The following is a 13358-nucleotide window of genomic DNA, read 5'->3' as shown; positions in this document are numbered from 1 at the left end:
TATATATGTTAGTTTTTCAGATATGTATGTGCTCCCAGAGCTATGATTACTTACATAATTATAATTGTATATAAAAAAATAGGCACACAAGTTATAAATATGGAAATATGGAAATCTCTCAAGAAATAGCTGGTAGCCTTTGTCCGCTTTTAGTCATGGTGCTGGCATTCCTGCAGCTATCTTATGATCTTGAATATGGGTGCCATGTAAAAAAGGACAAAAGGCAGAGAGATAGAAGAAGCCTAAATCACCGATATCTCCTTAGAAAACAAGATTAACCCTGGATTGACCACCTGAGGCTTCTTTTAGTGTGTTCAAAACATTTTCTTTAGGTTTCTAATAAGGGTAGACGTAAGCTATTCCTGTCTATGATACAGCATAATATAAATGGCATTGAATTGGAAAGAACCATTAATAGGCATATGGCTTAGCAAATTATTTTACATAAACATTATAGATTTTGTTCAAAAGATCCAATAAAATGATTTTGCATGGGGTAACTCTCTCCCCTTTACTGAATATGACCCAGATTCTCAACTCCAACTTGATCTCTTGTTCCAATGCAGGCTTCAATGTAACAATTATGGAGTATGTAGATGCAAAAAATATATATGGGGAGGCACAGCCAAGATGGCAGATGGAGTAGAACAGCAGAAATCTCCGTCCAAAACCATATATATTTTCGAAAATACAAATACAACTATTCCTAAAAGAGAGACCAGAAGACACAGGATAACAGCCAGTCCACATCCACACCTGCAAGAGCCCAGCACCTCACAAAGGCTGTAAGATACCAGCTGCGGCGCAGTGGGACCCAAGCGCCCCTCACCCCAGCTGCCGGCAGGAGGAGAGGAGTCACAGCGGGGAGGGAGAGGGAGCCCAGGACTGCTAAATATCCAGCCCCAGCCATCCGTACCAGAGTACAGACACTGAGTGCTTGGTGTGCTGGATGCTAGGGAAACGGGACAGTAAGACCTGTGACCAGTTCCCCGCAGCAGGTGCCCCTGGGAAAAAGAAAAGCGAGTGCTTTTTGAAAGTCTTAAAGGGACAGTGACCTCACAGCTGGATAGAAGCATCCAGGGACAATTAGCCCAGCAGCAGGTTATCCTGGAGAACTCTGGGAGCCCTAACCCCCTGAGCAGCAGCATAGCTCGGAGGCCCTTCACGGAGATAAACAGTCTCCCGGCCATTTCCCCTCCAATGTGGCTCCGCCATATCAGAGTAGCAGCCCGAGGCAGGCCAGTCCTTCAGCAACCACGGAGCTTAACTCCACAGTGGCAGGCAAGAATTAGAGGCCCTGTCTTCACACATCTGCCCAGCACAAGCCGCTAGAGGTTGCTGTTCTCCCAGGAGAGGAAGGCCACAAACCAGCAAGAAGGGATGTTTTCCCAGCCAACACACAGCGCCAGCTCCACCCAACTATCTCCATTGCCATGAAAAGGCAGAAGAATTTGATACCGACTAAAATCACAGAGTCAACTCCTGAGAAGAAGATAGACCTGACCAATATTCCTGGAAAGAATTCAAAATGAAGATCATAACCATGCTGACCGAGCTACAGAGAAATATGCAAGACCTTGGGGATGACGTCTGGAGGGAGATTACAGAAATGAAACAATCTCTGGTAGGATTTATGAGCAGGATGGATAAGATGCAAGAGTCCATTGATGGAACAGAAACCAGGGAAAAGGTACGCATAGAAGCTGAAGCAGAGAGAGATAAAAGGATCTCAAGGAATGAAACAATATTAAGAGAACTGTGGAACCAATCGAAAAGGAACAATATCCGCATTATAGGGGTACCAGAAGAAGAAGAGAGAGAAAAAGGGATAGAAAGTGTCTTTGAAGAAATATTGCTGAAAACTTCCCCAAACTGGGGGAGGAAATAATCGATAAGACCACAGAAGTACACAGAACTCCCAACAGAAGGGAAGCAAGGAGGACAACACCAAGACACATAATAATTAAAAGGGCAAATATCAAGGACAAGGAAAAAATTTTAAAGGCAGCTGGAGAGAGGAAAAAGGTCACCTACAAAGGAAAACCCATCAGGTTATCATCAGACTTCTCAACAGAAACCTTACAGGCCAGAAGAGAATGGCATGATACATTTAATGCAATGAAACAGAAGGGCCCTGAACCAAGAATACTGTATCCAGCATGATTATCATTTAAATATGAAGGAGGGATTAAACAATTCCCAGACAAGCAAAAGTTGAGGGAATTTGCCTCCCACAAACCACCTCTACAGGGTATTTTAGCGGGACTGCACTAGATGTGAGCACTCCTAAGACTAAACATATATCACCACAGAACATAAAATCACAGCAAAGAAAGCAGACCAACCAAATACTAACTAAAAGGAAAAAATAAAATAAATTACTCACAAAAGCAGTTAAAGGACACACAAAAGAGCACAAAGGAAAACAACCAACATATAAAGAATGTAGGAGGATGAATAAGAAAGGACAGAAATAAAGCATCACCAGACAGTTTGTATAAGAGCTCAATAAGCGAGTTATGTTAGACAGTAAGATACTACAGAAGCTACCCTTGAACCTTTGGTAACCACGATTCCAAAGCCTACAATGGCAATAAGTACATATGAATAGATAATCACACTAAATGTAAATGGACTGAAGGCACCAATCAAAAGACACACAGTAATAGAATGGATAAGAAAGCAAGACCCATCTATATGCTGCTTACAAGAAACTCACCTCAACCCCAAGACATGCACAGACTAAAAAAGTCAAGGGATGGAAAAAGATATTTCACACAAACAACAGGGAGAAAAAAGCAGGTGTTGCACTACTAGTATCAGACAGAATAGACTTCAAAACAAAGAAAGTAACAAGAGATAAAGAAGGACACTACATAATGATCAAGGGCTCAGACCAACCAGAGGATATAACCATTATAAATATATATGCACCCAACTCAGGAGCACCAGCATATGTGAAACAAATACTAACAGAACTAAAGGAGGAAATCGAATGCAATGCATTCATTTTAGGAGACTTCAACACGCCACTCATTCCGAAGGATAGATCCACCAGACAGAAAATAAGTAAGGACACAGAGGCACTGAACAACACACTAGAACAGATGGACCTAATAGACATCTACAGAACTCTACATCCAGAAGCAATAGGATACACATTCTTCTCAAGTGCACATCGAACATTCTCCAAAATAGACCACATACTAGGCCACAAAAAGAGCGTCAGTAAATTCCAAAAGATTGAAATTCTACCAACCAACTTCTCAGATCACAAATGTATAAAACTAGAACTAAATTGTACACAGAAAACAAAAAGGCTCACAAAAATGTGGAGACTTATCAGCATGCTCCTAAATAATCAATGGATCAATGACCAAATTAAAACAGAGGTCAAGCAATATATGGAGATGAGTGAAAACAACAGCTCAACACCCCAACTTCTATGGGACGCAGCATATGCAGTTCTAACAGGAAATTATATAGCAATTTAGGCCTATTTACAGAAGGAAGAACAATCCCAAATGAACAGTCGAAATTCACAATTTATGAAACTGGAAAAAGAAGAACAAATGAGGCCCAAAGTTAGTACTAAGGGGGACATAATAAAGGTCAGAGAAGAAATAAACAAAATTGAGAATAATAAAACAATAGAAAAATATGAATGAAACCAAGAGCTGGTTCTTTGAGAAAATAAACAAAATAGATGAGCTTCTAGCCAAACTCATTAAGAGAAAAAGAATCAGCACACATCAACTGAATCAAAAACAAGAAAGGAAAAATCACGACAGACTCCACAGAAATACAAAGAAATTTAGAGAATGCTATGAAAACCTATATGCTAACAAGCTGGAAAACCTAGAAGAAATGGACAACTTCCTAGAAAAATACAACCTTCTAAGACTGTCCAAGGAAGAAACACAAAATTTAAATAAGCCTATTACCAGCAGAGAAATTGAAGTGGTAATCAAAAAACTACCCAAGAATAAAACCTCCGGGCCAGATGGATTTACCTTGGAATTTTATCAGACATTCAGAGAAGACATAATACCCATTCTCCTTGAAGTTTTCCAAAAAATAGAAGAGGAGGGAATTCTCTCATTCTATGAAGCCAATGTCACTCTAATACCAAATCCAGGCAAAGGTCCCAACAAAAAAAAAAATTACAGACCAACATCACTGATGAACGTAGATGCAAAAATATTCAACAAAATATTAGCAAACCAAATTCAAAAATACATCAAAAGGTTCATGCACCACAACCAAGTGGGATTCATCCCAGGGATGCAAGGATGGTACAACATTCAAAAATCCATCAACATCATCCACCACATCAACAAAAAGGACAAAAACCACATGATCATCTCTATAGACGCTGAAAAAGCATTTGACAAAATTCAACACCCATTCTTGATAAAAACTCTCAGTAAAATGGGTAAAGAGAGCAAGTACCTCAACATAGTAAGGGACATATATGATAAACCCACAGCCAACATTATACTGAACAGCGAGAAGGTGAAAACTTTTCCTCTGAGATGGGAAACAAGACAGGGATGCCCACTCTCCCCACTGGTACTTAACATAGTACTAGAGGTCCTAGCCAATGCAATCGGACAAAAGAAAGAAAAAGTTAAACTGTCACTATTTGCAGATAACATGATATTGTACATAAAAAACCCTAAAGACTCCATTCCAAAACTACTAGAACTGATATCAGAATACAGCAAAGTTCCAGGATACAAAACTAACACACAGAAATCTGTGGCTTTCCTATACAGTAACAATGAACCAATAGAAAGAGAAATCAGGAAAACAATTCCATTCACAATTGCATCAAAAAGAATAAAATACCTAGGAATAAACCTAACCCAGGAAGTGAAAGACCTATACCCTGAGAACTATAAGACACTCTTAAGAGAAATTAAAGAGGACACTAACAAATTGAAACTCATCCCATGCTCTTGACTAAGAAGAATTAATATTGTCAAAATGGCCATCTTGCCGAAAGCAATGTACAGATTTAATGCAATCCCCATCAAATTACCAACAGCATTCTTCAATGAACTGGAACAAACAGTTCTAAAATTCATGTGTAACCACCAAAGACCCCAAATAGCCAAAGCAATACTGAGAAGGGTGAACAAAGTGGGAGGGATCTCGCTCCCCAACTTCAAGCTCTACTACAAAGCCACAGTAATCAAGACAATTTGGTATGGGCACAAGAACAGAGCCACAGACCAGTGCGACAGAATAGAGACTCCAGACATTAACCAAAACATATATGGTCCATTAATACATGATAAAGGAGCCATGGACATACAATGGGGAAATGACAGTCTCTTCAACAGAAGGTGCTGGCAAAACTGGAGAGCTACATGTAGGAGAATGAAACTGGATCATTGTATAACCCTATACACAAGAGTAAATTCAAAATGGATCAAAGACCTGAATGTAAGTCATTAAACCATAAAACTCTTAGAAAAATACATAGGCAAAAATCTCTTGGACATAAATATGAGTGACTTCTTCATGAACATATCTCTCCGGGCAAGGAAAACAAAAGCAAAAATGAACAAGTGGGACTACATCAAGCTGAAAAGCTTTTGTAGCGCAAAGTACACCATCAATAGAACAAAAGGTATCCTACAGTGTAGAAGAATATATTTCTAAATGACAGATTCGATAAAGGCTTGACATCCAAAATATATAAAGAGCTCACACACCTCAACAAACAATAAACAAATAATCCAATTAAAAAATAGGCAGAGGAAATGAGCAGACAGTTCTCCAAAGAAGAAATTCAGATGGCCAACAGACACATGAAAACATGCTCCACATTGCTAGTTATCAGAGAAATGCAAATTAAAACCACAATGAGATATTATCTCACACCAATAAGGATAGCTACCATACAAAGACAAAGAAGAACAAATGTTGGCAAGGTTGTGGAGAAAGGGGAACCCTCCTACACTGCTGGTAGGAATGTAAATTAGTTAAACCATTGTGGAAAGCAGTATGGAGGTTCCTCAAAAAGATCAAAATAGACTTACCATTTGACCCAGGAATTCCACTTTTTCAAATGTACAGTAAGAATGCAGCAGCCCAGTTTGGAAAAGACTAATGTACCCCTATGTTTATTGCAGCACTATTTACAATAGCCAAGAAATGGAAGCAACCTAAGTGTCCATCAGTAGATGAATAGATACAGAAGATGAGGTACATATACACAATGGAATATTATTCAGCCATAAGCAGAAAACATCCTACCATTTGCAACAACATGGATGCAGCTAGAGGGTATTCTGCTCAGTAATATATGCCAGGTGGAGAAAGAGAAGTACCAAATGATTTCACTGATCTGTGGAGCATAAGAACAAAGCAAAAACTGAAGGAACAAAACAGCAGCAGACTCACAGAACCCAAGAATGGACTAACAGTTACCAAAGGGAAAGGGACTGGAATGGGTGGGTGGGAATGGAGGCATATGTGGATTAAGGGGTATTATATTTAGTGCACATAATAAAGGGGGGCATGGCATAGGAAGTATATCACAGAGAAGAGAAGTAGTGACCCTATAGCGTCTTACTACATTGGTGGACAGTGACTGTAATGGGGTATGTGGTGCAGACTTGATAATGGAAAGAATCTAATAACCACAGTGTTGCTCATGTGATTGTATATCAATGATACCTTAGTGAAAAAAAATGAAAAGAACACACACAGAAAAACAGTTTCGTATTGGCATATAAACAGACATATAGACCAATGGGATATGATACAGGTACCAGAAACAAACTCTCACTTACAATGTCAAATGCTTTTAGACCAGGGTGCCCGGGATTTAAAATGGGGGAAAACATAATCTTTGCCAAAAATGATATTGGGGAAATTGGATATTCCCTTACCTTATACCATATACAAAAAATTAACCGAAAATGGATCAACATCTAAATTTAAGACATAAAACTATAAAAGTCTTAAAAGAAAACACAGGGGGAAAGATTCAGAACCTTAGATTTGTCAATGATTTCTTGGTTATGACAGGCAACGCGAATTATACTACATCAAACTTAAAAACTTCTTTGCCTGAAAGCACACAATTGACAGAGTAAAAATGGCTATATAGTGGGGAAATATTTGCAAATCATATATCTGATAAGGAATTAATATCAAGAATATAAAATAACTCATACATTTCATCAACAACAATATTCCAAATAACCTGATATAAAATTAGGCAAAAGACCTGAAGAGACATTTCTCCAAAGAAGACATACAAATGTGTAATAAGCACAGTGAAAGATCCTCAACATCACTAATCATCAGACAAGTGTAAATCAAAACTACACTTTTGTGAGATACCTCTGCACACCCAGTAGGATGGCTACTGTCAAGAAATGAATAATAGCAAAAAAGAAAACAAATGTTGGTTAGGCTGGGAAGTAGTGTGTATGTGTGTGTACTGTTGCTGAAAAGGGGAAATTGTATTGCTAGTGTGGAAAACAGTACAGTGGTTCCTCAAAAACCTCAAAATAGAACTACCATATGATCCGGTAATTCCATTGGTGGGTATATACCTGAAAGAACTGAAAGCAGGGCCTTGAAATATTTGTACATCCATGTTCATATCAGCATTATTCACATTAACTGAAATGCATCAATAACTTGATGCAAATGCCCATCAAGAGTCACATGGATAAGCAAAATGTGGTATATACCTATAAGGGCATATTATACAGCTTCAAAAGGAAGAAAATTTCACAATATGCAAGAATATGAATGAACCTTGAGAATATCTGTTACATGATACAATCCAATCACAAAGTGTAATACTGTATGAGGCCACTTATATGAGGTATGTAGAGCAGTTAAAATCATAGAGACAGAAAGTAGAATGATGGTTCTTTGGGCCTGGGTGGAGTAGAGAATAGAGAATTACTGTTAATAACTTGTAGAGTTTAAGTTTGACAAGATGATATTTCTGAAGATAGATGGTGGTGATTGTTGTACAACATTATGAATGTATTTAATACCAAAAATCTGTGCACTTAAAGACAGTAAAACCATAAATTCTATATTTTGTGTATTTTAACACAATAAAATAGCTTGAAAAATTAGTACTGCCAAATATTGATTCTTTGAAAAGAATAACAAAATTGACAAACTTATGGCTAGACTGATGAGTAAATTATGTATAATTCACACAGTATCAATAAAGAGAAAGCACAGCACTAGAGATTGTCCATATAAGAAAGTAAAAATATTTTATGCTTGATGCTAATACATTTAAAAATTAGTAAGGGAATGGACCATATCCTAGAAAAACACAAATAATATAATTCATATTTTTATGTCCACTAATCAGTTTTTTTACAAAAAACTTCTCACAAAGTAAACCGTATGCCCACAAAATTTCACAAGTAAATTCTGTTATATATACATATGTCATCAGAAATATTATGGCTTTCAAATAAACTCAGACAAGTAAATGAAAGAATAATTATGTTATTGGATAGGTGTAGTATTATCTTTATTTTAAAATCTGGCACAGGACATTATAAAAAAGAAAAATTGTGACTCATGCTATTTTTTTCCTCATGAACAGGTGCCAAATCTTAAACACAATGTTGGTAAACCAAATAGAATGATATTTAAAAACTAATGCATAATTGATTTTATTATAGGAATCAATGTTATCCCCCATATTAAAGGAAGAAAACTGAAATTATGTTATCATTTCAATACATATAGAAATAGCAAACAAAAGCAGTATGGAGGTTCCTCAGAAAGTCCAAAATAGAAATACAATTTAACCCAGGAATTCCACTTCTAGGAATTTACCCTAAGAATGCAGCACTCTAGTTTGAAAAAGAGAGATGCACCCCTGTGTTTACTGCTGCACTATTTACAATAGCCAAGATATGGAAGCAACCTAAGTGTCCATCAGTAGATGAATGGATAAAGAAGATGTGGTGCATATACACAATGGAATATTATTCAGTCATAAGGAGAAAACAAATCCTACCATTTGCAACAACATTGATGGAGCTAGAGGGTATTATGCTTAGTCAAATAAGCTAGGTGGAGAAAGACAAATACCAAATGATCTCACTCATATGTGGAGTATAAGAACAAAGAAAAACTGAAGGAACAAAACAGCAGCAGAATCCCAGAACCCAAGAATGGACTAATAGTTACCAAATGGAAAGGGACTGGGGTGGATGGGAGGGAAGGCAGGGATAAGGGTGGTTTAAAAGAAAGGGAGTATTACAATTAGCATGTGTAATGTGGGGTGGGGGTATGGGTAGGGCTGTGCAACACAGAGAAGACAGGTAGTGATTCTACAACATCTTACTTCGCTGATGGACAGTGACTGTAATGGGGGTTGTGGGGTGGACTTGGTGAAGGGGGGACCACAGTAAACATAATGTTCTTCATGTAATTATAGATTTATTATAATAATAAATCAATCAATAAATAAACAATACTTTTGCACCAGTCAAAATATCAAATAGAAGGAAAATCTATTAGAAATAGAACTTTTGTAATCTGATTATTATTTACCAACTGCCTATATTAGTTATCATACTTCCTGGTAAAGTGTTCAAAATATTTAAAATTTGAAATTCAACAGAATGCCTCATATCATCACTTCTACTAAATACCATAGTAGATCCCAGGCAATGCAATAAAGAAGGTGATAAAGAAAAATGTTTGGAAACTAAGAAGATAAACCTTGCTGTGTGTGTCTGAAGTTGACAAGTTTCTACAGATAAATTCTTAAAATGAATGAGTCAATTAAATATCTAGTTTCACAGTATAGGAAGTGAAAAATTCTATACAGAACTATAAAACATTCTGAAAAATTAAAGTAGGTATATCTTTGTAAATATACCTAGGTCCTTGGATTAGAAGATTCAGCCATATGAAGTCATAGATTTTGAATTTCAAAACAGCAAAATAATGAAGAGACTCCTCACCTAATAGTATATATATATATATATATATACGCACACATAAACATATGTAAATGCATGTTTCTCTATATAGTATATGTACATATGTGGATATGGGTGTATATACCTATATTGGTATATATATATATATATATATATAATATGCATTCTCCCAATAGCTAATAAACCTAAGGATTGGCAATCAATATCACTAGTTATCAGAAAATGCAAATTAAATTTCAATGAGACACAAATACACACCTACCAAAATGGCCTGAAAAAAACAACTAAGAATAATAAGTTCTTGCAAGGATGCAGTGCAAATGAAGTACTCATGCACTGTTGTTGGAAGTTTAAATAAACAGAACCACTTTAGGAATCTGCTAAGTAATGTAAGCATACCACTTGTCTAGGAATTCCTACACATATACACAAACAAAAGGCATGCACATTTGACCAAAAGACATGCACAGTAATGCCTTTTTATAATAGCCTCAAATGGATACCACCTTAAATGTCCTTCAGTAAGAGAACGGGTAAGTATATAATGGAATTTTCATACACTGGAACACCAACAGGCAATGCAAATGAGCTTTACAAACTGAGAACAGTTAATGAGGCACTGCTAAGAATAATGCTTATACAGTTTGGGGGTGGCAGAGATGTTTGTATTAAAAGAGGAAGATTACGTAGATATGGAATCATTTTGTAAATTTGTATGAATATTTTTATTCCTAAATATTTTTTATTTTTAAATATGTTTTCCCACATAGAACCTTATTATTAAGCAGGGCATTTTTATAATGTGTCCTTAGAAAATGAAGATTCTGCCATGCCTCCATTAAGCAACACACATGGTGCACTATATATAAATAGTTTTGACTAGAGAAAAAACAGTTAAATACAGTCTGTTAGATAAGTTTTTACAAATTATGGACAAGGTACAGAAAGAGACTTCAGTGAGTGAGGCAATTCTCAGTGCAAATCCAATCCGTTATCACTTATTACTTGTGATGGTTAGTTTCGTTATCAACATGATAGAGCTATAGTGCACAGTTAATCAAATGTGAATACAGACACTGTTGTGAAGGTATTTTGTAGATGTGGTGATGACATGGTGGATGATGTGTGATCTACAAGCAGTAAGACTTTAAGGTGAGTATTCTTGGTATTGTAAATGTGCTTCATCCAATCACCATGAAGACTGTAAAAGCAAAAACAAAGTTTCCCTAAAGAAGAAGAAATTCTACCTCAAACTGCATCAGCTCCTGCTTGAGGGTGTCCAGCCTACTACAGGCCTGCCCTAAGTTTTTCAGATTTTCCAGTCTGCACAACTGTAATCATTTCACTAAAACAAAGTTACCTATAGCTGTATCTCTGTCTGTCTGTCTATTTATCATCTATCTGATGTATGTGTAGACATGTATATCTACATCTATCACCTACAGTTCAGTTTGTTTCTTTGGAAACCTTGACTGATACAGATTTTAGAACTGAGAGTAGTTCTAAAGGATCAGAATCTTCAGGGTTAGTTTAGGAAATTAGTTTGGGGATTTCTGAAAGTGATTCTTAAATCTGATTAGATTTAAAGCACTAATGACTGTTTCCAGTGGTAAATGCTAATACCTAGAGGTGTTATGTGGTGATAGAAATATGTACAATATCACTATTGGACACTTCAAATCAAATACTTAAAAAAGGCAAGTTTCTTGGTTACCATTAATTTGATACCTTAGAACATTTGTGTCAAATGAAGTAGTATAATGAGATTGGCTTCTTAGTCCTCACTGCAAGTAAAGTGCAAAAAGAAAAGGATGAGTACCAGGCTTAAACTTCCAAGTTCAAGCACCTTGTAAATGAGCTTAAAGTGTGTTTGCTATCTCAGGTAGCATCTTAATCCATTCAGACTGGACTTTAAATAACTGACATTTATTTCCTGAGTTCTTGAGACTGGGATGTCTGAGATCAAGGTCAGCAAGGTTAGGCTTCTGGTAAGGGCTCTCTTCTTGGCCTGCAGACCACCACCTCACTTCACATGGTCTTTCCTTGACAGGTGTTATGGAAAGAAAACCACACCTCTCTCTTCCTCTTCTAAGGCCACCAGTCCTATCACTTCAGGACCCCATGCTTGTGACCTTGGTTAATTTCAATTGTCCCCTAACAGACCTGTTTCCAAATACCGTCACATTTTGGGGGGTGGAGCTTCAACATAATGAATTTGGGGGAAGACAGAATTCAGTCCATTTCAGTTTCTATGTCTTCTCTGAAAGAAACCTTCATCTCTCGCAACTACTGGGCTCACATTGTTGAAAACCAAGCCCACAGTGTCTCATCCTATGAGTGGCTGGGTTCAACACAAATTGAATAACCAAACTTTCATGGTGTCTTCTGTTAAAATGAGATCATACATTAGGAAAGAGCAGTATCTTGAATATTGGAATGGGTACAAATAGGCAGATTCCATATAAAACTGGGGTTATTAAAATTCCTAAGTTCTTTTAAACCTTTTTTATTAACAAAGGCAGACTTTTCTATGCTTGCTTTGCCTGAGCATCTGTAACCCCATCTTCCTGCAAGTTAATTGCTTTGTAGGACACTACTGATACTCCTCTGGACCCATGCTACAAACTGCCCTTGTTCCTAGACCTATAAGTAGACTTATTTCAAGTAGGACTTGAAAGGTGAAGGTAAAGCAAAATATTTGGTCCATGAGAAGTGTGCTCCAAAAACATGATTTTTCCAATTTATATAGACAGAAATATAGGAATACATGTGAATAATGAAGATAAAGGGTGTGGACTAGGAGTGGAAGGAACAGAAAGTTGGGTCAAGTCGAATTTATTAATATGGGCCCATTAAAGACGGATTTTGGATTCAGTATTTTATCTCAGGTTAAAAAGAACGCTAACAGTTTATTTAGTTGGTTGGCTGAAACATGGATCAAAAGGTGCCTAAAAAATATGAATTTGAATGCTCGAAATTCACTGGTATCCCGCAGAGGTAGGCATCTAAAGGCTTAGGGATAGTGGAATGTTAGCCTGATTTTATCATGTACGATGCTCACCGACCCGGGGAAGGTTGAGGGGAAACACATTTCACCACAACTGAAAAAAATTTATGGAGTGATCCACAGCATCCTTGAAGAACTCTTGTGTTCACTGTTCTCCATAGGTTAGAAATTACAGTAGAAACTGCTGCACGTTAACTGAGATTCTTACATGCAGTGATGGTTATTATATCCCACTGTGCCAGGCACAAAGTGGTAGCATTTATTTGCCAAAGACGGTTGTGCACACTTATAATGGAAAACAGAGTCAAAGCAGTAGTCAGAATAGTCTAACTCACAAAGGCCTATAGCATTGGCTAGTTATCATGGCAACTCTAGAAGAGAAACAGGTGGGT

The sequence above is a fragment of the Manis javanica genome, chromosome X (genome assembly GCF_040802235.1).
Source record: "Manis javanica isolate MJ-LG chromosome X, MJ_LKY, whole genome shotgun sequence".
Lineage (NCBI taxonomy): Eukaryota > Metazoa > Chordata > Mammalia > Pholidota > Manidae > Manis > Manis javanica.
Note: the sequence above shows the minus strand (reverse complement) of the source record.